The 20,561-nt window shown below is 54.3% G+C and overlaps 28 non-coding genes across 28 annotated transcripts; 22 read left to right on the top strand and 6 right to left on the bottom strand.

The window, feature by feature from the left end:
- Positions 1–39: 39 nt before the first annotated feature.
- trnam-cau (transfer RNA methionine (anticodon CAU)) lies at positions 40–112 on the top strand. Its single transcript has one exon. It is a non-coding gene; the product is annotated as a tRNA-Met (tRNA).
- A 1,593-nt stretch (positions 113–1,705) lies between these two features.
- trnaa-ugc (transfer RNA alanine (anticodon UGC)) lies at positions 1,706–1,778 on the top strand. Its single transcript has one exon. It is a non-coding gene; the product is annotated as a tRNA-Ala (tRNA).
- Positions 1,779–2,181: 403 nt separating this feature from the next.
- On the top strand, positions 2,182–2,254 carry trnam-cau (transfer RNA methionine (anticodon CAU)). Its single transcript has one exon. It is a non-coding gene; the product is annotated as a tRNA-Met (tRNA).
- Positions 2,255–4,321: 2,067 nt separating this feature from the next.
- trnam-cau (transfer RNA methionine (anticodon CAU)) lies at positions 4,322–4,394 on the top strand. Its single transcript has one exon. It is a non-coding gene; the product is annotated as a tRNA-Met (tRNA).
- Positions 4,395–4,919: 525 nt separating this feature from the next.
- trnaa-agc (transfer RNA alanine (anticodon AGC)) lies at positions 4,920–4,992 on the top strand. The gene has a single exon. It is a non-coding gene; the product is annotated as a tRNA-Ala (tRNA).
- A 738-nt stretch (positions 4,993–5,730) lies between these two features.
- On the bottom strand, positions 5,731–5,802 carry trnap-ugg (transfer RNA proline (anticodon UGG)). The gene has a single exon. It is a non-coding gene; the product is annotated as a tRNA-Pro (tRNA).
- A 666-nt stretch (positions 5,803–6,468) lies between these two features.
- On the top strand, positions 6,469–6,541 carry trnam-cau (transfer RNA methionine (anticodon CAU)). The gene has a single exon. It is a non-coding gene; the product is annotated as a tRNA-Met (tRNA).
- Positions 6,542–7,873: 1,332 nt separating this feature from the next.
- On the bottom strand, positions 7,874–7,945 carry trnap-cgg (transfer RNA proline (anticodon CGG)). Its single transcript has one exon. It is a non-coding gene; the product is annotated as a tRNA-Pro (tRNA).
- A 189-nt stretch (positions 7,946–8,134) lies between these two features.
- trnaa-ugc (transfer RNA alanine (anticodon UGC)) lies at positions 8,135–8,207 on the top strand. Its single transcript has one exon. It is a non-coding gene; the product is annotated as a tRNA-Ala (tRNA).
- A 403-nt stretch (positions 8,208–8,610) lies between these two features.
- On the top strand, positions 8,611–8,683 carry trnam-cau (transfer RNA methionine (anticodon CAU)). Its single transcript has one exon. It is a non-coding gene; the product is annotated as a tRNA-Met (tRNA).
- A 1,332-nt stretch (positions 8,684–10,015) lies between these two features.
- On the bottom strand, positions 10,016–10,087 carry trnap-cgg (transfer RNA proline (anticodon CGG)). The gene has a single exon. It is a non-coding gene; the product is annotated as a tRNA-Pro (tRNA).
- Positions 10,088–10,276: 189 nt separating this feature from the next.
- On the top strand, positions 10,277–10,349 carry trnaa-ugc (transfer RNA alanine (anticodon UGC)). The gene has a single exon. It is a non-coding gene; the product is annotated as a tRNA-Ala (tRNA).
- Positions 10,350–10,753: 404 nt separating this feature from the next.
- trnam-cau (transfer RNA methionine (anticodon CAU)) lies at positions 10,754–10,826 on the top strand. The gene has a single exon. It is a non-coding gene; the product is annotated as a tRNA-Met (tRNA).
- Positions 10,827–11,351: 525 nt separating this feature from the next.
- On the top strand, positions 11,352–11,424 carry trnaa-agc (transfer RNA alanine (anticodon AGC)). The gene has a single exon. It is a non-coding gene; the product is annotated as a tRNA-Ala (tRNA).
- Positions 11,425–12,158: 734 nt separating this feature from the next.
- On the bottom strand, positions 12,159–12,230 carry trnap-cgg (transfer RNA proline (anticodon CGG)). Its single transcript has one exon. It is a non-coding gene; the product is annotated as a tRNA-Pro (tRNA).
- Positions 12,231–12,415: 185 nt separating this feature from the next.
- Positions 12,416–12,488, top strand: trnaa-ugc (transfer RNA alanine (anticodon UGC)). Its single transcript has one exon. It is a non-coding gene; the product is annotated as a tRNA-Ala (tRNA).
- Positions 12,489–12,878: 390 nt separating this feature from the next.
- On the top strand, positions 12,879–12,951 carry trnam-cau (transfer RNA methionine (anticodon CAU)). Its single transcript has one exon. It is a non-coding gene; the product is annotated as a tRNA-Met (tRNA).
- Positions 12,952–13,476: 525 nt separating this feature from the next.
- On the top strand, positions 13,477–13,549 carry trnaa-agc (transfer RNA alanine (anticodon AGC)). Its single transcript has one exon. It is a non-coding gene; the product is annotated as a tRNA-Ala (tRNA).
- A 734-nt stretch (positions 13,550–14,283) lies between these two features.
- Positions 14,284–14,355, bottom strand: trnap-cgg (transfer RNA proline (anticodon CGG)). Its single transcript has one exon. It is a non-coding gene; the product is annotated as a tRNA-Pro (tRNA).
- Positions 14,356–14,544: 189 nt separating this feature from the next.
- On the top strand, positions 14,545–14,617 carry trnaa-ugc (transfer RNA alanine (anticodon UGC)). The gene has a single exon. It is a non-coding gene; the product is annotated as a tRNA-Ala (tRNA).
- A 389-nt stretch (positions 14,618–15,006) lies between these two features.
- Positions 15,007–15,079, top strand: trnam-cau (transfer RNA methionine (anticodon CAU)). Its single transcript has one exon. It is a non-coding gene; the product is annotated as a tRNA-Met (tRNA).
- Positions 15,080–15,604: 525 nt separating this feature from the next.
- trnaa-agc (transfer RNA alanine (anticodon AGC)) lies at positions 15,605–15,677 on the top strand. Its single transcript has one exon. It is a non-coding gene; the product is annotated as a tRNA-Ala (tRNA).
- Positions 15,678–16,675: 998 nt separating this feature from the next.
- Positions 16,676–16,748, top strand: trnaa-ugc (transfer RNA alanine (anticodon UGC)). The gene has a single exon. It is a non-coding gene; the product is annotated as a tRNA-Ala (tRNA).
- Positions 16,749–17,152: 404 nt separating this feature from the next.
- Positions 17,153–17,225, top strand: trnam-cau (transfer RNA methionine (anticodon CAU)). Its single transcript has one exon. It is a non-coding gene; the product is annotated as a tRNA-Met (tRNA).
- Positions 17,226–17,750: 525 nt separating this feature from the next.
- trnaa-agc (transfer RNA alanine (anticodon AGC)) lies at positions 17,751–17,823 on the top strand. Its single transcript has one exon. It is a non-coding gene; the product is annotated as a tRNA-Ala (tRNA).
- Positions 17,824–18,557: 734 nt separating this feature from the next.
- On the bottom strand, positions 18,558–18,629 carry trnap-ugg (transfer RNA proline (anticodon UGG)). The gene has a single exon. It is a non-coding gene; the product is annotated as a tRNA-Pro (tRNA).
- A 189-nt stretch (positions 18,630–18,818) lies between these two features.
- On the top strand, positions 18,819–18,891 carry trnaa-ugc (transfer RNA alanine (anticodon UGC)). Its single transcript has one exon. It is a non-coding gene; the product is annotated as a tRNA-Ala (tRNA).
- Positions 18,892–19,295: 404 nt separating this feature from the next.
- Positions 19,296–19,368, top strand: trnam-cau (transfer RNA methionine (anticodon CAU)). Its single transcript has one exon. It is a non-coding gene; the product is annotated as a tRNA-Met (tRNA).
- The last annotated feature ends 1,193 nt before the right edge of the window (positions 19,369–20,561 follow it).

Here is a 20,561-nt window from a genome sequence, read left to right as displayed (position 1 = left end):
CCGTGTGAGGCAATCTTTCTGGCCGGCACGCCGCAGCTGGCCTCGTTGGCGCAGCAGGTAGCGCGTCAGTCTCATAATCTGAAGGTCGTGAGTTCGATCCTCACACGGGGCAGGGCCGCTTGCTCTCTTGCTCTTTTCAGACACTGGCAGCAACTATTCGCTCAGAACCACCTCTGCTGGCCTACCACCTGGAAAGCGTCACCTTTACACGGGAGAGGAGCAAAGCCGCACCCCTTTCCTACATAACATTCACATTCACAATTAAGTCCAGAAATTTGCCCTAACTTTCGCTGGCGCTGCTGTCAGCCTGCCCCTGTTGCCGAAGAAAGGCTCACACAGCGTCATGACAGTTGCAAAACAATGTTCCACACTCCGTAAGCAACAACTTCAGTGTTTCAAGTCACCCGATATGCCGAGAGTCAAAGGAGCGCAAAACACGAAGCGTCAAAAGACAAGATGACTTGATGGAAAGAGCATTGAACTGAGGAGCACCAAAGTTCAGCTCGTACAATAGGCAACGAAGCTCCCGGCGTCTTCATCGCACTTGAAAGGACTGCCTTGCAGACCAAGGGCAGCGGGTGGTGTCCGGTAAGAGGGGCAGAGGCGGTAAGACATGATGCCGAGACACCTGAAGCGAGGGGGGTTAGCTCAAATGGTAGAGCGCTCGCTTAGCATGCGAGAGGAAGCTGGATCGATGCCCGCATCCTCCAGGTCCGAGTCTGGAGCTCTGGGAGCCGGGTGCTCTCCTTTAGCCTCTGCGACTTCTGACAGGTTCTCCTCCGCTGAACGTCCTTCAGCTGTCAAGCATTGAAGGGCCACGCCTCCTTCCCCGCCTCAGTCTGCACTGAGTGCGTCTCCGGCATTTTCTCGTCCAATTTGGCAGCTTAGCAAATGAAAAGTATATCCGAGCGAAAACAGTGCTGAGGATACTCTCACGAATCCTTAGAAGACGTGCGTTTGATCAACGATTGCTAAACATTCACATTCGAGCCATCGAGCTCATAGTTTTCCTTTAAAAATTGAAAGCTGTCAGCGAGCACATCACGCTCTGCGGGACGCCCCGTATTTTGAGTACTTCAACAGAAAGAAGAGCAGACAGCTCCAAAAATATGCGAGGCGCAGAGAGCGAAAGGCGAGCCCCGCACACGTTTCGGTGGCTGAGAGGGGGCAGTTTTTGCTTCTGCATTTCTCAAGTAATGACACATTACAACAAGCGTTCGCGGTGCTCATTTACGACATAGTGGTGAGGGGTTTTCAGGACGTGTTCTCTTGAACGAGCAACGAGGTTGCCGCCTTGGACAGCTGACTGCACGCTGTCATTGTGCCACGTGATGAGGATTGACCAGGCTCCTTCAGTCATCAGTCACCTTCCATCGTTTGCCGTAAGCAGACGCTGCGAGGTGATGTGGATATCAGTTCCCAGGAGTGTGGCAGAGGAGGAAAAGGGCTCGTCCGGGATTTGAACCCGAGACCTCTAGCACCCGAAGCGAGAATCATACGCCTAGACCAACGAGCCACAGCGACTCTTCCGCTTTTGTGTTGTCAGCGAGCTGGAGGACGGGGGGAGGCGTCATTCGCTCGTCCCGTCAGACCTTCATCAATAAGTCAAGAAAGCCGACTGCCTTGCAGGCGAAGGGCAGTGGACGGCGCCCGGTAAGAGGGGAACAAGCGGCACAAGGCGACGCCGAGGGGGAAGGGATAGCGCGGGGGATTAGCTCACATGGTAGAGCGCTCGCTTTGCATGCGAGAGGTAGCGGGATCGATGCCCGCATCCTCCAGGTGTACGCTGAGAGCTCGGTGTGCCGAAAGGTGTCCTTTAGCCTGTGTTCGCGCCTTGCGCCGAGAGTGAAGCGTTTAGCAGCCACGCCCCCTTTTCATCTGCTCTCTGGCTTAAGTGCGTCTCCGCCACTCTCTCTTGACACTTCATGTCAGCATGTCAGAGGTCCCAGTGATGTTTTTAATGGCTGAGTGAGGCCACGATGCTGACGCAGAGAGGCCATTTCAGCCAGAGAGACTTGTGCTAGGTGAGCTGTGAAAGACAGACTCGCGACAGAAACAAACCCCAAAAGTCTTGGTGAGATCAAAAGGCAACACAACACCCAGCAGAGGGCGTCGCAAGATTAGGGACCAGGCGTCTGAAATTCGTGTGAGGCAATCTTTCTGGCCGGCACGCCGCAGCTGGCCTCGTTGGCGCAGCAGGTAGCGCGTCAGTCTCATAATCTGAAGGTCGTGAGTTCGATCCTCACACGGGGCAGGGCCGCTTGCTCTCTTGCTCTTTTCAGACACTGGCAGCAACTATTCACTCAGAACCACCTCTGCTTGCCTACCACCTGGAAAGCGTCACCTTTACACGGGAGAGGAGCAAAGCCGCACCCCTTTCCTACATAACATTCACATTCACAATTAAGTCCAGAAATTTGCCCTGACTTTCGCTGGCGCTGCTGTCAGCCTGCCCCTGTTGCCGAAGAAATGCTCACACAGCGTCATGACAGTTGCAAAACAATGTTCCACACTCCGTAAGCAACAACTTCAGTGTTTCAAGTCACCCGATATGCCGAGAGTCAAAGGAGCGCAAAACACGAAGCGTCAAAAGACAAGATGACTTGATGGAAAGAGCATTGAACTGAGGAGCACCAAAGTTCAGCTCGTACAATAGGCAACGAAGCTCCCGGCGTCTTCATCGCACTTGAAAGGACTGCCTTGCAGACCAAGGGCAGCGGGCGGTGCCCGGTAAGAGGGGTAGAGGCGGTAAGACATGATGCCGAGACGCCTGAAGCGAGGGGGGTTAGCTCAAATGGTAGAGCGCTCGCTTAGCATGCGAGAGGTAGCGGGATCGATGCCCGCATCGTCCGAGTCTGGAGCTCTGGGAGCCGGGTGCTCTCCTTTAGCCTCTGCGACTTCTGATAGGTTCTCCTCCGCTGAACGTCCTTCAGCTGTCAAGCATTGAAGGGCCACGCCTCCTTCCCCGCCTCAGTCTGCACTGAGTGCGTCTCCGGCATTTTCTCGTCCAATTTGGCAGCTTAGCAAATGAAAAGTATATCCGAGCGAAAACAGTGCTGAGGATACTCTCACGAATCCTTAGAAGACGTGCGTTTGATCAACGATTGCTAAACATTCACATTCGAGCCATCGAGCTCATAGTTTTCCTTTAAAAATTGAAAGCTGTCAGCGAGCACATCACGCTCTGCGGGACGCCCCGTATTTTGAGTACTTCAACAGAAAGAAGAGCAGACAGCTCCATAAATATGCGAGGCGCAGAGAGCGAAAGGCGAGCCCCGCACACGTTTCGGTGGCTGAGAGGGGGCAGTTTTTGCTTCTGCATTTCTCAAGTAATGACGCATGACAACAAGCGTTCGCGGTGCTCATTTACGACATAGTGGTGGGGGGTTTTCAGGACGTGTTCTCTTGAACGAGCAACGAGGTTGCCGCCTTGGACAGCTGACTGCACGCTGTCATTGTGCCACGTGATGAGGATTGACCAGGCTCCTTCAGTCATCAGTCACCTTCCATCGTTTGCCGTAAGCAGACGCTGCGAGGTGATGTGGATATCAGTTCCCAGATTCGAGTGTGGCAGAGGAGGAAAAGGGCTCGTCCGGGATTTGAACCCGGGACCTCTCGCACCCAAAGTAAGAATCATACGCCTAGACCAACGAGCCACAGCGACTCTTCTGCTTTTGTGTTGTCAGCGAGCTGGAGGACGGGGGGAGGCGTCATTCGCTCGTCCCGTCAGACCTTCATCAATAAGTCAAGAAAGCCGACTGCCTTGCAGGCGAAGGGCAGTGGACGGCGCCCGGTAAGAGGGGAACAAGCGGCACAAGGCGACGCCGAGGGGGAAGGCACAGTGAGGGGGATTAGCTCACATGGTAGAGCGCTTGCTTTGCATGCGAGAGGTAGCGGGATCGATGCCCGCATCCTCCAGGTGTACGCTGAGAGCTCGGTGTGCCGAAAGGTGTCCTTTAGCCTGTGTTCGCACCTTGCGCCGAGAGTGAAGCGTTTAGCAGCCACGCCCCCTTTTCATCTGCTCTCTGGCTTAAGTGCGTCTCCGCCACTCTCTCTTGACACTTCATGTCAGCATGTCAGAGGTCCCAGTGATGTTTTTAATGGCTGAGTGAGGCCACGATGCTGACGCAGAGAGGCCATTTCAGCCAGAGAGACTTGTGCTAGGTGAGCTGTGAAAGACAGACTCGCGACAGAAACAAACCCCAAAAGTCTCGGTGAGATCAAAAGGCAACACAACACCCAGCAGAGGGCGTCGCAAGATTAGGGACCAGGCGTCTGAAATCCGTGTGAGGCAATCTTTCTGGCCGGCACGCCGCAGCTGGCCTCGTTGGCGCAGCAGGTAGCGCGTCAGTCTCATAATCTGAAGGTCGTGAGTTCGATCCTCACACGGGGCAGGGCCGCTTGCTCTCTTGCTCTTTTCAGACACTGGCAGCAACTATTCGCTCAGAACCACCTCTGCTTGCCTACCACCTGGAAAGCGTCACCTTTACACGGGAGAGGAGCAAAGCCGCACCCCTTTCCTACATAACATTCACATTCACAATTAAGTCCAGAAATTTGCCCTAACTTTCGCTGGCGCTGCTGTCAGCCTGCCCCTGTTGCCGAAGAAAGGCTCACACAGCGTCATGACAGTTGCAAAACAATGTTCCACACTCCGTAAGCAACAACTTCAGTGTTTCAAGTCACCCGATATGCCGAGAGTCAAAGGAGCGCAAAACACGAAGCGTCAAAAGACAAGATGACTTGATGGAAAGAGCATTGAACTGAGGAGCACCAAAGTTCAGCTCGTACAATAGGCAACGAAGCTCCCGGCGTCTTCATCGCACTTGAAAGGACTGCCTTGCAGACCAAGGGCAGCGGGTGGTGTCCGGTAAGAGGGGCAGAGGCGGTAAGACATGATGCCGAGACACCTGAAGCGAGGGGGGTTAGCTCAAATGGTAGAGCGCTCGCTTAGCATGCGAGAGGTAGCGGGATCGATGCCCGCATCCTCCAGGTCCGAGTCTGGAGCTCTGGGAGCCGGGTGATCTCCTTTAGCCTCTGCGACTTCTGATAGGTTCTCCTCCGCTGAACGTCCTTCAGCTGTCAAGCATTGAAGGGCCACGCCTCCTTCCCCGCCTCAGTCTGCACTGAGTGCGTCTCCGGCATTTTCTCGTCCAATTTGGCAGCTTAGCAAATGAAAAGTATATCCGAGCGAAAACAGTGCTGAGGATACTCTCACGAATCCTTAGAAGACGTGCGTTTGATCAACGATTGCTAAACATTCACATTCGAGCCATCGAGCTCATAGTTTTCCTTTAAATATTGAAAGCTGTCAGCGAGCACATCACGCTCTGCGGGACGCCCCGTATTTTGAGTACTTCAACAGAAAGAAGAGCAGACAGCTCCATAAATATGCGAGGCGCAGAGAGCGAAAGGCGAGCCCCGCACACGTTTCGGTGGCTGAGAGGGGGCAGTTTTTGCTTCTGCATTTCTCAAGTAATGACGCATGACAACAAGCGTTCGCGGTGCTCATTTACGACATAGTGGTGAGGGGTTTTCAGGACGTGTTCTCTTGAACGAGCAACGAGGTTGCCGCCTTGGACAGCTGACTGCACGCTGTCATTGTGCCACGTGATGAGGATTGACCAGGCTCCTTCAGTCATCAGTCACCTTCCATCGTTTGCCGTAAGCAGAAGCTGCGAGGTGATGTGGATATCAGTTCCCAGATTCGAGTGTGGCAGAGGAGGAAAAGGGCTCGTCCGGGATTTGAACCCGGGACCTCTCGCACCCAAAGCGAGAATCATACGCCTAGACCAACGAGCCACAGCGACTCTTCCGCTTATGTGTTGTCAGCGAGCTGGAGGACGGGGGGGAGGCGTCATTCGCTCGTCCCGTCAGACCTTCATCAATAAGTCAAGAAAGCCGACTGCCTTGCAGGCGAAGGGCAGTGGACGGCGCCCGGTAAGAGGGGAACAAGCGGCACAAGGCGACGCCGAGGGGGAAGGCACAGCGAGGGGGATTAGCTCACATGGTAGAGCGCTTGCTTTGCATGCGAGAGGTAGCGGGATCGATGCCCGCATCCTCCAGGTGTACGCTGAGAGCTCGGTGTGCCGAAAGGTGTCTTTTAGCCTGTGTTCGCGCCTTGCGCCGAGAGTGAAGCGTTTAGCAGCCACGCCCCCTTTTCATCTTCTCTCTGGCTTAAGTGCGTCTCCGCCACTCTCTCTTGACACTTCATGTCAGCATGTCAGAGGTCCCAGTGATGTTTTTAATGGCTGAGTGAGGCCACGATGCTGACGCAGAGAGGCCATTTCAGCCAGAGAGACTTGTGCTAGGTGAGCTGTGAAAGACAGACTCGCGACAGAAACAAACCCCAAAAGTCTCGGTGAGATCAAAAGGCAACACAACACCCAGCAGAGGGCGTCGCAAGATTAGGGACCAGGCATCTGAAATCCGTGTGAGGCAATCTTTCTGGCCGGCACGCCGCAGCTGGCCTCGTTGGTGCAGCAGGTAGCGCGTCAGTCTCATAATCTGAAGGTCGTGAGTTCGATCCTCACACGGGGCAGGGCCGCTTGCTCTCTTGCTCTTTTCAGACACTGGCAGCAACTATTCGCTCAGAACCACCTCTGCTTGCCTACCACCTGGAAAGCGTCACCTTTACACGGGAGAGGAGCAAAGCCGCACCCCTTTCCTACATAACATTCACATTCACAATTAAGTCCAGAAATTTGCCCTAACTTTCGCTGGCGCTGCTGTCAGCCTGCCCCTGTTGCCGAAGAAAGGCTCACACAGCGTCATGACAGTTGCAAAACAATGTTCCACACTCCGTAAGCAACAACTTCAGTGTTTCAAGTCACCCGATATGCCGAGAGTCAAAGGAGCGCAAAACACGAAGCGTCAAAAGACAAGATGACTTGATGGAAAGAGCATTGAACTGAGGAGCACCAAAGTTCAGCTCGTACAATAGGCAACGAAGCTCCCGGCGTCTTCATCGCACTTGAAAGGACTGCCTTGCAGACCAAGGGCAGCGGGTGGTGTCCGGTAAGAGGGGCAGAGACGGTAAGACATGATGCCGAGACACCTGAAGCGAGGGGGGTTAGCTCAAATGGTAGAGCGCTCACTGAGCATGCGAGAGATAGCGGGATCAATGCCCGCATCCTCCAGGTCCGAGTCTGGAGCTCTGGGAGCCGGGTGCTCTCCTTTAGCCTCTGCGACTTCTGATAGGTTCTCCTCCGCTGAACGTCCTTCAGCTGTCAAGCATTGAAGGGCCACGCCTCCTTCCCCGCCTCAGTCTGCACTGAGTGCGTCTCCGGCATTTTCTCGTCCAATTTGGCAGCTTAGCAAATGAAAAGTATATCCGAGCGAAAACAGTGCTGAGGATACTCTCACGAATCCTTAGAAGACGTGCGTTTAATCAACGATTGCTAAACATTCACATTCGAGCCATCGAGCTCATAGTTTTCCTTTAAATATTGAAAGCTGTCAGCGAGCACATCACGCTGTGCGGGACGCCCCGTATTTTGAGTACTTCAACAGAAAGAAGAGCAGACAGCTCCATAAATATGCGAGGCGCAGAGAGCGAAAGGCGAGCCCCGCACACGTTTCGGTGGCTGAGAGGGGGCAGTTTTTGCTTCTGCATTTCTCAAGTAATGACGCATGACAACAAGCGGTCGCGGTGCTCATTTACGACATAGTGGTGAGGGGTTTTCAGGACGTGTTCTCTTGAACGAGCAACGAGGTTGCCGCCTTGGACAGCTGACTGCACGCTGTCATTGTGCCACGTGATGAGGATTGACCAGGCTCCTTCAGTCATCAGTCACCTTCCATCGTTTGCCGTAAGCAGACGCTGCGAGGTGATGTGGATATCAGTTCCCAGGAGTGTGGCAGAGGAGGAAAAGGGCTCGTCCGGGATTTGAACCCGGGACCTCTCGCACCCGAAGCGAGAATCATACGCCTAGACCAACGAGCCACAGCGACTCTTCCGCTTTTGTGTTGTCAGCGAGCTGGAGGACGGGGGGAGGCGTCATTCGCTCGTCCCGTCAGACCTTCATCAATAAGTCAAGAAAGCCGACTGCCTTGCAGGCGAAGGGCAGTGGACGGCGCCCGGTAAGAGGGGAACAAGCGGCACAAGGCGACTCCGAGGGGGAAGGCACAGCGAGGGGGATTAGCTCACATGGTAGAGCGCTCGCTTTGCATGCGAGAGGTAGCGGGATCGATGCCCGCATCCTCCAGGTGTACGCTGAGAGCTCGGTGTGCCGAAAGGTGTCCTTTAGCCTGTGTTCGCGCCTTGTGCTGAGAGTGAAGCGTTTAGCAGCCACGCCCCCTTTTCATCTTCTCTCTGGCTTAAGTGCGTCTCCGCCACTCTCTCTTGACACTTTATGTCAGCATGTCAGAGGTCCCAGTGATGTTTTTAATGGCTGAGTGAGGCCACGATGCTGACGCAGAGAGGCCATTTCAGCCAGAGAGACTTGTGCTAGGTGAGCTGTGAAAGACAGACTCGCGACAGAAACAAACCCCAAAAGTCTCGGTGAGATCAAAAGGCAACACAACACCCAGCAGAGGGCGTCGCAAGATTAGGGACCAGGCGTCTGAAATCCGTGTGAGGCAATCTTTCTGGCCGGCACGCCGCAGCTGGCCTCGTTGGCGCAGCAGGTAGCGCGTCAGTCTCATAATCTGAAGGTCGTGAGTTCGATCCTCACACGGGGCAGGGCCGCTTGCTCTCTTGCTCTTTTCAGACACTGGCAGCAACTATTCGCTCAGAACCACCTCTGCTTGCCTACCACCTGGAAAGCGTCACCTTTACACGGGAGAGGAGCAAAGCCGCACCCCTTTCCTACATAACATTCACATTCACAATTAAGTCCAGAAATTTGCCCTAACTTTCGCTGGCGCTGCTGTCAGCCTGCCCCTGTTGCCGAAGAAAGGCTCACACAGCGTCATGACAGTTGCAAAACAATGTTCCACACTCCGTAAGCAACAACTTCAGTGTTTCAAGTCACCCGATATGCCGAGAGTCAAAGGAGCGCAAAACACGAAGCGTCAAAAGACAAGATGACTTGATGGAAAGAGCATTGAACTGAGGAGCACCAAAGTTCAGCGCGTACAATAGGCAACGAAGCTCCCGGCGTCTTCATCGCACTTGAAAGGACTGCCTTGCAGACCAAGGGCAGCGGGTGGTGTCCGGTAAGAGGGGCAGAGGCGGTAAGACATGATGCCGAGACGCCTGAAGCGAGGGGGATTTGCTCAAATGGTAGAGCGCTCGCTTAGCATACGAGAGGTAGCGGGATCGATGCCCGCATCCTCCAGGTCCGAGTCTGGAGCTCTGGGAGCCGGGTGCTCTCCTTTAGCCTCTGCGACTTCTGATAGGTTCTCCTCCGCTGAACGTCCTTCAGCTGTCAAGCATTGAAGGGCCACGCCTCCTTCCCCGCCTCAGTCTGCACTGAGTGCGTCTCCGGCATTTTCTCGTCCAATTTGGCAGCTTAGCAAATGAAAAGTATATCCGAGCGAAAACAGTGCTGAGGATACTCTCACGAATCCTTAGAAGACGTGCGTTTGATCAACGATTGCTAAACATTCACATTCGAGCCATCGAGCTCATAGTTTTCCTTTAAATATTGAAAGCTGTCAGCGAGCACATCACGCTCTGCGGGACGCCCCGTATTTTGAGTACTTCAACAGAAAGAAGAGCAGACAGCTCCATAAATATGCGAGGCGCAGAGAGCGAGAGGCGAGCCCCGCACACGTTTCGGTGGCTGAGAGGGGGCAGTTTTTGCTTCTGCATTTCTCAAGTAATGACGCATGACAACAAGCGTTCGCGGTGCTCATTTACGACATAGTGGTGAGGGGTTTTCAGGACGTGTTCTCTTGAACGAGCAACGAGGTTGCCGCCTTGGACAGCTGACTGCACGCTGTCATTGTGCCACGTGATGAGGATTGACCAGGCTCCTTCAGTCATCAGTCACCTTCCATCGTTTGCCGTAAGCAGACGCTGCGAGGTGATGTGGATATCAGTTCCCAGGAGTGTGGCAGAGGAGGAAAAGGGCTCGTCCGGGATTTGAACCCGGGACCTCTCGCACCCGAAGCGAGAATCATACGCCTAGACCAACGAGCCACAGCGACTCTTCCGCTTTTGTGTTGTCAGCGAGCTGGAGGACGGGGGGAGGCGTCATTCGCTCGTCCCGTCAGACCTTCATCAATAAGTCAAGAAAGCCGACTGCCTTGCAGGCGAAGGGCAGTGGACGGCGCCCGGTAAGAGGGGAACAAGCGGCACAAGGCGACGCCGAGGGGGAAGGCACAGCGAGGGGGATTAGCTCACATGGTAGAGCGCTCGCTTTGCATGCGAGAGGTAGCGGGATCGATACCCGCATCCTCCAGGTGTACGCTGAGAGCTCGGTGTGCCGAAAAGTGTCCTTTAGCCTGTGTTCGCGCCTTGCGCCGAGAGTGAAGCGTTTAGCAGCCACGCCCCCTTTTCATCTGCTCTCTTGCTTAAGTGCGTCTCCGCCACTCTCTCTTGACACTTCATGTCAGCATGTCAGAGGTCCCAGTGATGTTTTTAATGGCTGAGTGAGGCCACGATGCTGACGCAGAGAGGCCATTTCAGCCAGAGAGACTTGTGCTAGGTGAGCTGTGAAAGACAGACTCGCGACAGAAACAAACCCCAAAAGTCTCGGTGAGATCAAAAGGCAAACACAACACCCAGCAGAGGGCGTCGCAAGATTAGGGACCAGGCGTCTGAAATCCGTGTGAGGCAATCTTTCTGGCCGGCACGCCGCAGCTGGCCTCGTTGGCGCAGCAGGTAGCGCGTCAGTCTCATAATCTGAAGGTCGTGAGTTCGATCCTCACACGGGGCAGGGCCGCTTGCTCTCTTGCTCTTTTCAGACACTGGCAGCAACTATTCGCTCAGAACCACCTCTGCTTGCCTACCACCTGGAAAGCGTCACCTTTACACGGGAGAGGAGCAAAGCCGCACCCCTTTCCTACATAACATTCACATTCACAATTAAGTCCAGAAATTTGCCCTAACTTTCGCTGGCGCTGCTGTCAGCCTGCCCCTGTTGCCGAAGAAAGGCTCACACAGCGTCATGACAGTTGCAAAACAATGTTCCACACTCCGTAAGCAACAACTTCAGTGTTTCAAGTCACCCGATATGCCGAGAGTCAAAGGAGCGCAAAACACGAAGCGTCAAAAGACAAGATGACTTGATGGAAAGAGCATTGAACTGAGGAGCACCAAAGTTCAGCTCGTACAATAGGCAACGAAGCTCCCGGCGTCTTCATCGCACTTGAAAGGACTGCCTTGCAGACCAAGGGCAGCGGGTGGTGTCCGGTAAGAGGGGCAGAGGCGGTAAGACATGATGCCGAGACACCTGAAGCGAGGGGGATTAGCTCAAATGGTAGAGCGCTCGCTTAGCATGCGAGAGGTAGCGGGATCGATGCCCGCATCCTCCAGGTCCGAGTTTGGAGCTCTGGGAGCCGGGTGCTCTCCTTTAGCCTCTGCGACTTCTGATAGGTTCTCCTCCGCTGAACGTCCTTCAGCTGTCAAGCATTGAAGGGCCACGCCTCCTTCCCCGCCTCAGTCTGCACTGAGTGCGTCTCCGGCATTTTCTCGTCCAATTTGGCAGCTTAGCAAATGAAAAGTATATCCGAGCGAAAACAGTGCTGAGGATACTCTCACGAATCCTTAGAAGACGTGCGTTTGATCAACGATTGCTAAACATTCACATTCGAGCCATCGAGCTCATAGTTTTCCTTTAAAAATTGAAAGCTGTCAGCGAGCACATCACGCTCTGCGGGACGCCCCGTATTTTGAGTACTTCAACAGAAAGAAGAGCAGACAGCTCCATAAATATGCGAGGCGCAGAGAGCGAAAGGCGAGCCCCGCACACGTTTCGGTGGCTGAGAGGGGGCAGTTTTTGCTTCTGCATTTCTCAAGTAATGACGCATGACAACAAGCGGTCGCGGTGCTCATTTACGACATAGTGGTGAGGGGTTTTCAGGACGTGTTCTCTTGAACGAGCAACGAGGTTGCCGCCTTGGACAGCTGACTGCACGCTGTCATTGTGCCACGTGATGAGGATTGACCAGGCTCCTTCAGTCATCAGTCACCTTCCATCGTTTGCCGTAAGCAGACGCTGCGAGGTGATGTGGATATCAGTTCCCAGGAGTGTGGCAGAGGAGGAAAAGGGCTCGTCCGGGATTTGAACCCGGGACCTCTCGCACCCGAAGCGAGAATCATACGCCTAGACCAACGAGCCACAGCGACTCTTCCGCTTTTGTGTTGTCAGCGAGCTGGAGGACGGGGGGAGGCGTCATTCGCTCGTCCCGTCAGACCTTCATAAATCAGTCAAGAAAGCCGACTGCCATGCAGGCGAAGGGCAGTGGACGGCGCCCGGTAAGGAACAAGCGGCACAAGGCGACGCCGAGGGGGAAGGCACAGCGAGGGGGATTAGCTCACATGGTAGAGCGCTCGCTTTGCATGCGAGAGGTAGCGGGATCGATGCCCGCATCCTCCAGGTGTACGCTGAGAGCTCTGTGTGCCGAAAGGTGTTCGCGCCTTGCGCCGAGAGTGAAGCGTTTAACAGCCACGCCCCCTTTTCATCTGCTCTCTGGCTTAAGTGCGTCTCCGCCACTTTCTCTTGACACTTCATGTCAGCATGTCAGAGGTCCCAGTGATGTTTTTAATGGCTGAGTGAGGCCACGATGCTGACGCAGAGAGGCCATTTCAGCCAGAGAGACTTGTGCTAGGTGAGCTGTGAAAGACAGACTCGCGACAGAAACAAACCCCAAAAGTCTCGGTGAGATCAAAAGGCAAACACAACACCCAGCAGAGGGCGTCGCAAGATTAGGGACCAGGCGTCTGAAATCCATGTGAGGCAATCTTTCTGGCCGGCACGCCGCAGCTGGCCTCGTTGGCGCAGCAGGTAGCGCGTCAGTCTCATAATCTGAAGGTCGTGAGTTCGATCCTCACACGGGGCAGGGCCGCTTGCTCTCTTGCTCTTTTCAGACACTGGCAGCAACTATTCGCTCAGAACCACCTCTGCTGGCCTACCACCTGGAAAGCGTCACCTTTACACGGGAGAGGAGCAAAGCCGCACCCCTTTCCTACATAACATTCACATTCACAATTAAGTCCAGAAATGTGCCCTAACTTTCGCTGGCGCTGCTGTCAGCCTGCCCCTGTTGCCGAAGAAAGGCTCACACAGCGTCATGACAGTTGCAAAACAATGTTCCACACTCCGTAAGCAACAACTTCAGTGTTTCAAGTCACCCGATATGCCGAGAGTCAAAGGAGCGCAAAACACGAAGCGTCAAAAGACAAGATGACTTGATGGAAAGAGCATTGAACTGAGGAGCACCAAAGTTCAGCTCGTACAATAGGCAACGAAGCTCCCGGCGTCTTCATCGCACTTGAAAGGACTGCCTTGCAGACCAAGGGCAGCGGGTGGTGTCCGGTAAGAGGGGCAGAGGCGGTAAGACATGATGCCGAGACACCTGAAGCGAGGGGGATTAGCTCAAATGGTAGAGCGCTCGCTTAGCATGCGAGAGGTAGCGGGATCGATGCCCGCATCCTCCAGGTCCGAGTCTGGAGCTCTGGGAGCCGGGTGCTCTCCTTTAGCCTCTGCGACTTCTGATAGGTTCTCCTCCGCTGAACGTCCTTCAGCTGTCAAGCATTGAAGGGCCACGCCTCCTTCCCCGCCTCAGTCTGCACTGAGTGCATCTCCAGCATTTTCTCGTCCAATTTGGCAGCTTAGCAAATGAAAAGTATATCCGAGCGAAAACAGTGCTGAGGATACTCTCACGAATCCTTAGAAGACGTGCGTTTGATCAACGATTGCTAAACATTCACATTCGAGCCATCGAGCTCATAGTTTTCCTTTAAATATTGAAAGCTGTCAGCGAGCACATCACGCTCTGCGGGACGCCCCGTATTTTGAGTACTTCAACAGAAAGAAGAGCAGACAGCTCCATAAATATGCGAGGCGCAGAGAGCGAAAGGCGAGCCCCGCACACGTTTCGGTGGCTGAGAGGGGGCAGTTTTTGCTTCTGCATTTCTCAAGTAATGACGCATGACAACAAGCGTTCGCGGTGCTCATTTACGACATAGTGGTGAGGGGTTTTCAGGACGTGTTCTCTTGAACGAGCAACGAGGTTGCCGCCTTGGACAGCTGACTGCACGCTGTCATTGTGCCACGTGATGAGGATTGACCAGGCTCCTTCAGTCATCAGTCACCTTCCATCGTTTGCCGTAAGCAGACGCTGCGAGGTGATGTGGATATCAGTTCCCAGGAGTGTGGCAGAGGAGGAAAAGGGCTCGTCCGGGATTTGAACCCGGGACCTCTCGCACCCGAAGCGAGAATCATACGCCTAGACCAACGAGCCACAGCGACTCTTCCGCTTTTGTGTTGTCAGCGAGCTGGAGGACGGGGGGAGGCGTCATTCGCTCGTCCCGTCAGACCTTCATCAATAAGTCAAGAAAGCCGACTGCCTTGCAGGCGAAGGGCAGTGGACGGCGCCCGGTAAGAGGGGAACAAGCGGCACAAGGCGACGCCGAGGGGGAAGGCACAGCGAGGGGGATTAGCTCACATGGTAGAGCGCTCGCTTTGCATGCGAGAGGTAGCGGGATCGATGCCCGCATCCTCCAGGTGTACGCTGAGAGCTCTGTGTGCCGAAAGGTGTTCGCGCCTTGCGCCGAGAGTGAAGCGTTTAACAGCCACGCCCCCTTTTCATCTGCTCTCTGGCTTAAGTGCGTCTCCGCCACTTTCTCTTGACACTTCATGTCAGCATGTCAGAGGTCCCAGTGATGTTTTTAATGGCTGAGTGAGGCCACGATGCTGACGCAGAGAGGCCATTTCAGCCAAAGAGACTTGTGCTAGGTGAGCTGTGAAAGACAGACTCGCGACAGAAACAAACCCGAAAAGTCTCGGTGAGATCAAAAGGCAACACAACACCCAGCAGAGGGCGTCGCAAGATTAGGGACCAGGCGTCTGAAATCCGTGTGAGGCAATCTTTCTGGCCGGCACGCCGCAGCTGGCCTCGTTGGCGCAGCAGGTAGCGCGTCAGTCTCATAATCTGAAGGTCGTGAGTTCGATCCTCACACGGGGCAGGGCCGCTTGCTCTCTTGCTCTTTTCAGACACTGGCAGCAACTATTCGCTCAGAACCACCTCTGCTGGCCTACCACCTGGAAAGCGTCACCTTTACACGGGAGAGGAGCAAAGCCGCACCCCTTTCCTACATAACATTCACATTCACAATTAAGTCCAGAAATTTGCCCTAACTTTCGCAGGCGCTGCTGTCAGCCTGCCCCTGTTGCCGAAGAAAGGCTCACACAGCGTCATGACAGTTGCAAAACAATGTTCCACACTCCGTAAGCAACAACTTCAGTGTTTCAAGTCACCCGATATGCCGAGAGTCAAAGGAGCGCAAAACACGAAGCGTCAAAAGACAAGATGACTTGATGGAAAGAGCATTGAACTGAGGAGCACCAAAGTTCAGCTCGTACAATAGGCAACGAAGCTCCCGGCGTCTTCATCGCACTTGAAAGGACTGCCTTGCAGACCAAGGGCAGCGGGTGGTGTCCGGTAAGAGGGGCAGAGGCGGTAAGACATGATGCCGAGACGCCTGAAGCGAGGGGGGTTAGCTCAAATGGTAGAGCGCTCGCTTAGCATGCGAGAGGTAGCGGGATCGATGCCCGCATCCTCCAGGTCCGAGTCTGGAGCTCTGGGAGTCGGGTGCTCTCCTTTAGCCTCTGCGACTTCTGATAGGTTCTCCTCCGCTGAACGTCTTCAGCTGTCAAGCATTGAAGGGCCACGCCTCCTTCCCCGCCTCAGTCTGCACTGAGTGCGTCTCCGGCATTTTCTCGTCCAATTTGGCAGCTTAGCAAATGAAAAGTATATCCGAGCGAAAACAGTGCTGAGGATACTCTCACGAATCCTTAGAAGACGTGCGTTTGATCAACGATTGCTAAACATTCACATTCGAGCCATCGAGCTCATAGTTTTCCTTTAAAAATTGAAAGCTGTCAGCGAGCACATCACGCTCTGCGGGACGCCCCGTATTTTGAGTACTTCAACAGAAAGAAGAGCAGACAGCTCCATAAATATGCGAGGCGCAGAGAGCGAAAGGCGAGCCCCGCACACTTTTCGGTGGCTGAGAGGGGGCAGTTTTTGCTTCTGCATTTCTCAAGTAATGACGCATGACAACAAGCGTTCGCGGTGCTCATTTACGACATAGTGGTGAGGGGTTTTCAGGACGTGTTCTCTTGAACGAGCAACGAGGTTGCCGCCTTGGACAGCTGACTGCACGCTGTCATTGTGCCACGTGATGAGGATCGACCAGGCTCCTTCAGTCATCAGTCACCTTCCATCGTTTGCCGTAAGCAGACGCTGCGAGGTGATGTGGATATCAGTTCCCAGATTCGAGTGTGGCAGAGGAGGAAAAGGGCTCGTCCGGGATTTGAACCCGGGACCTCTCGCACCCAAAGCGAGAATTATACGCCTAGACCAACGAGGCACAGCAACTCTTCCGCTTATGTGTTGTCAGCGAGCTGGAGGACGGGGGGAGGCGTCATTCGCTCGTCCCGTCAGACCTTCATCAATAAGTCAAGAAAGCCGACTGCCTTGCAGGCGAAGGGCAGTGGACGGCGCCCGGTAAGAGGGGAACAAGCGGCACAAGGCGACGCCGAGGGGGAAGGCACAGCGAGGGGGATTAGCTCACATGGTAGAGCGCTCGCTTTGCATGCGAGAGGTAGCGGGATCGATGCCCGCATCCTCCAGGTGTACGCTGAGAGCTCGGTGTGCCGAAAGGTGTCCTTTAGCCTGTGTTCGCGCCTTGCGCCGAGAGTGAAGCGTTTAGCAGCCACGCCCCCTTTTCATCTGCTCTCTGGCTTAAGTGCGTCTCCGCCACTTTCTCTTGACACTTCATGTCAGCATGTCAGAGGTCCCAGTGATGTTTTTAATGGCTGAGTGAGGCCACGATGCTGACGCAGAGAGGCCATTTCAGCCAGAGAGACTTGTGCTAGGTGAGCTGTGAAAGACAGACTCGCGACAGAAACAAACCCCAAAAGTCTCGGTGAGATCAAAAGGCAAACACAACACCCAGCAGAGGGCGTCGCAAGATTAGGGACCAGGCGTCTGAAATCCGTGTGAGGCAATCTTTCTGGCCGGCACGCCGCAGCTGGCCTCGTTGGCGCAGCAGGTAGCGCGTCAGTCTCATAATCTGAAGGTCGTGAGTTCGATCCTCACACGGGGCAGGGCCGCTTGCTCTCTTGCTCTTTTCAGACACTGGCAGCAACTATTCGCTCAGAACCACCTCTGCTTGCCTACCACCTGGAAAGCGTCACCTTTACACGGGAGAGGAGCAAAGCCGCACCCCTTTCCTACATAACATTCACATTCACAATTAAGTCCAGAAATTTGCCCTAACTTTCGCTGGCGCTGCTGTCAGCCTGCCCCTGTTGCCGAAGAAAGGCTCACACAGCGTCATGACAGTTGCAAAACAATGTTCCACACTCCGTAAGCAACAACTTCAGTGTTTCAAGTCACCCGATATGCCGAGAGTCAAAGGAGCGCAAAACACGAAGCGTCAAAAGACAAGATGACTTGATGGAAAGAGCATTGAACTGAGGAGCACCAAAGTTCAGCTCGTACAATAGGCAACGAAGCTCCCGGCGTCTTCATCGCACTTGAAAGGACTGCCTTGCAGACCAAGGGCAGCGGGTGGTGTCCGGTAAGAGGGGCAGAGGCGGTAAGACATGATGCCGAGACGTCTGAAGCGAGGGGGATTAGCTCAAATGGTAGAGCGCTCGCTTAGCATGCGAGAGGTAGCGGGATCGATGCCCGCATCCTCCAGGTCCGAGTCTGGAGCTCTGGGAGCCAGGTGCTCTCCTTTAGCCTCTGCGACTTCTGATAGGTTCTCCTCCGCTGAACGTCCTTCAGCTGTCAAGCATTGAAGGGCCACGCCTCCTTCCCCGCCTCAGTCTGCACTGAGTGCGTCTCCGGCATTTTCTCGTCCAATTTGGCAGCTTAGCAAATGAAAAGTATATCCGAGCGAAAACAGTGCTGAGGATACTCTCACGAATCCTTAGAAGACGTGCGTTTGATCAACGATTGCTAAACATTCACATTCGAGCCATCGAGCTCATAGTTTTCCTTTAAAAATTGAAAGCTGTCAGCGAGCACATCACGCTCTGCGGGACGCCCCGTATTTTGAGTACTTCAACAGAAAGAAGAGCAGACAGCTCCATAAATATGCGAGGCGCAGAGAGCGAAAGGCGAGCCCCGCACACGTTTCGGTGGCTGAGAGGGGGCAGTTTTTGCTTCTGCATTTCTCAAGTAATGACGCATGACAACAAGCGTTCGCGGTGCTCATTTACGACATAGTGGTGAGGGGTTTTCAGGACGTGTTCTCTTGAACGAGCAACGAGGTTGCCGCCTTGGACAGCTGACTGCACGCTGTCATTGTGCCACGTGATGAGGATTGACCAGGCTCCTTCAGTCATCAGTCACCTTCCATCGTTTGCCGTAAGCAGACGCTGCGAGGTGATGTGGATATCAGTTCCCAGGAGTGTGGCAGAGGAGGAAAAGGGCTCGTCCGGGATTTGAACCCGGGACCTCTCGCACCCAAAGCGAGAATCATACGCCTAGACCAACGAGCCACAGCGACTCTTCAGCTTTTGTGTTGTCAGCGAGTTGGAGGACGGGGGGAGGCGTCATTCGCTCGTCCCGTCAGACCTTCATCAATAAGTCAAGAAAGCCGACTGCCTTGCAGGCGAAGGGCAGTGGACGGCGCCCGGTAAGAGGGGAACAAGCGGCACAAGGCGACGCCGAGGGGGAAGGCACAGCGAGGGGGATTAGCTCACATGGTAGAGCGCTCGCTTTGCATGCGAGAGGTAGCGGGATCGATGCCCGCATCCTCCAGGTGTACACTGAGAGCTCGGTGTGCCGAAAGGTGTCCTCTAGCCTGTGTTCGCGCCTTGCGCCGAGAGTGAAGCGTTTAGCAGCCACGCCCCCTTTTCATCTGCTCTCTGGCTTAAGTGCGTCTCCGCCACTCTCTCTTGACACTTCATGTCAGCATGTCAGAGGTCCCAGTGATGTTTTTAATGGCTGAGTGAGGCCACGATGCTGACGCAGAGAGGCCATTTCAGCCAGAGAGACTTGTGCTAGGTGAGCTGTGAAAGACAGACTCGCGACAGAAACAAACCCCAAAAGTCTCGGTGAGATCAAAAGGCAAACACAACACCCAGCAGAGGGCGTCGCAAGATTAGGGACCAGGCGTCTGAAATCCGTGTGAGGCAATCTTTCTGGCCGGCACACCACAGCTGGCCTCGTTGGCGCAGCAGGTAGCGCGTCAGTCTCATAATCTGAAGGTCGTGAGTTCGATCCTCACACGGGGCAGGGCCGCTTGCTCTCTTGCTCTTTTCAGACACTGGCAGCAACTATTCGCTCAGAACCACCTCTGCTTGCCTACCACCTGGAAAGCGTCACCTTTACACGGGAGAGGAGCAAAGCCGCACCCCTTTCCTACATAACATTCACATTCACAATTAAGTCCAGAAATTTGCCCTAACTTTCGCTGGCGCTGCTGTCAGCCTGCCCCTGTTGCCGAAGAAAGGCTCACACAGCGTCATGACAGTTGCAAAACAATGTTCCACACTCCGTAAGCAACAACTTCAGTGTTTCAAGTCACCCGATATGCCGAGAGTCAAAGGAGCGCAAAACACGAAGCGTCAAAAGACAAGATGACTTGATGGAAAGAGCATTGAACTGAGGAGCACCAAAGTTCAGCTCGTACAATAGGCAACGAAGCTCCCGGCGTCTTCATCGCACTTGAAAGGACTGCCTTGCAGACCAAGGGCAGCGGGTGGTGTCCGGTAAGAGGGGCAGAGGCGGTAAGACATGATGCCGAGACGCCTGAAGCGAGGGGGATTAGCTCAAATGGTAGAGCGCTCGCTTAGCATGCGAGAGATAGCGGGATCGATGTCCGCATCCTCCAGGTCCGAGTCTGGAGCTCTGGGAGCCGGGTGCTCTCCTTTAGCCTCTGCGACTTCTGATAGGTTCTCCTCCGCTGAACGTCCTTCAGCTGTCAAGCATTGAAGGGCCACGCCTCCTTCCCCGCCTCAGTCTGCACTGAGTGCGTCTCCGGCATTTTCTCGTCCAATTTGGCAGCTTAGCAAATGAAAAGTATATCCGAGCGAAAAAAGTGCTGAGGATACTCTCACGAATCCTTAGAAGACGTGCGTTTGATCAACGATTGCTAAACATTCACATTCGAGCCATCGAGCTCATAGTTTTCCTTTAAAAATTGAAAGCTGTCAGCGAGCACATCACGCTCTGCGGGACGCCCCGTATTTTGAGTACTTCAACAGAAAGAAGAGCAGACAGCTCCATAAATATGCGAGGCGCAGAGAGCGAAAGGCGAGCCCCGCACACGTTTCGGTGGCTGAGAGGGGGCAGTTTTTGCTTCTGCATTTCTCAAGTAATGACGCATGACAACAAGCGGTCGCGGTGCTCATTTACGACATAGTGGTGAGGGGTTTTCAGGACGTGTTCTCTTGAACGAGCAACGAGGTTGCCGCCTTGGACAGCTG

This window comes from Atractosteus spatula, chromosome 5, assembly GCF_055471065.1.
Source record: "Atractosteus spatula isolate fAtrSpa1 chromosome 5, fAtrSpa1.hap1, whole genome shotgun sequence".
In the NCBI taxonomy this organism is placed as follows: domain Eukaryota; kingdom Metazoa; phylum Chordata; class Actinopteri; order Semionotiformes; family Lepisosteidae; genus Atractosteus; species Atractosteus spatula.
The sequence above is the reverse complement of the archived record's forward strand: the minus strand, read 5'-3'. Positions and strand labels throughout refer to the sequence as shown.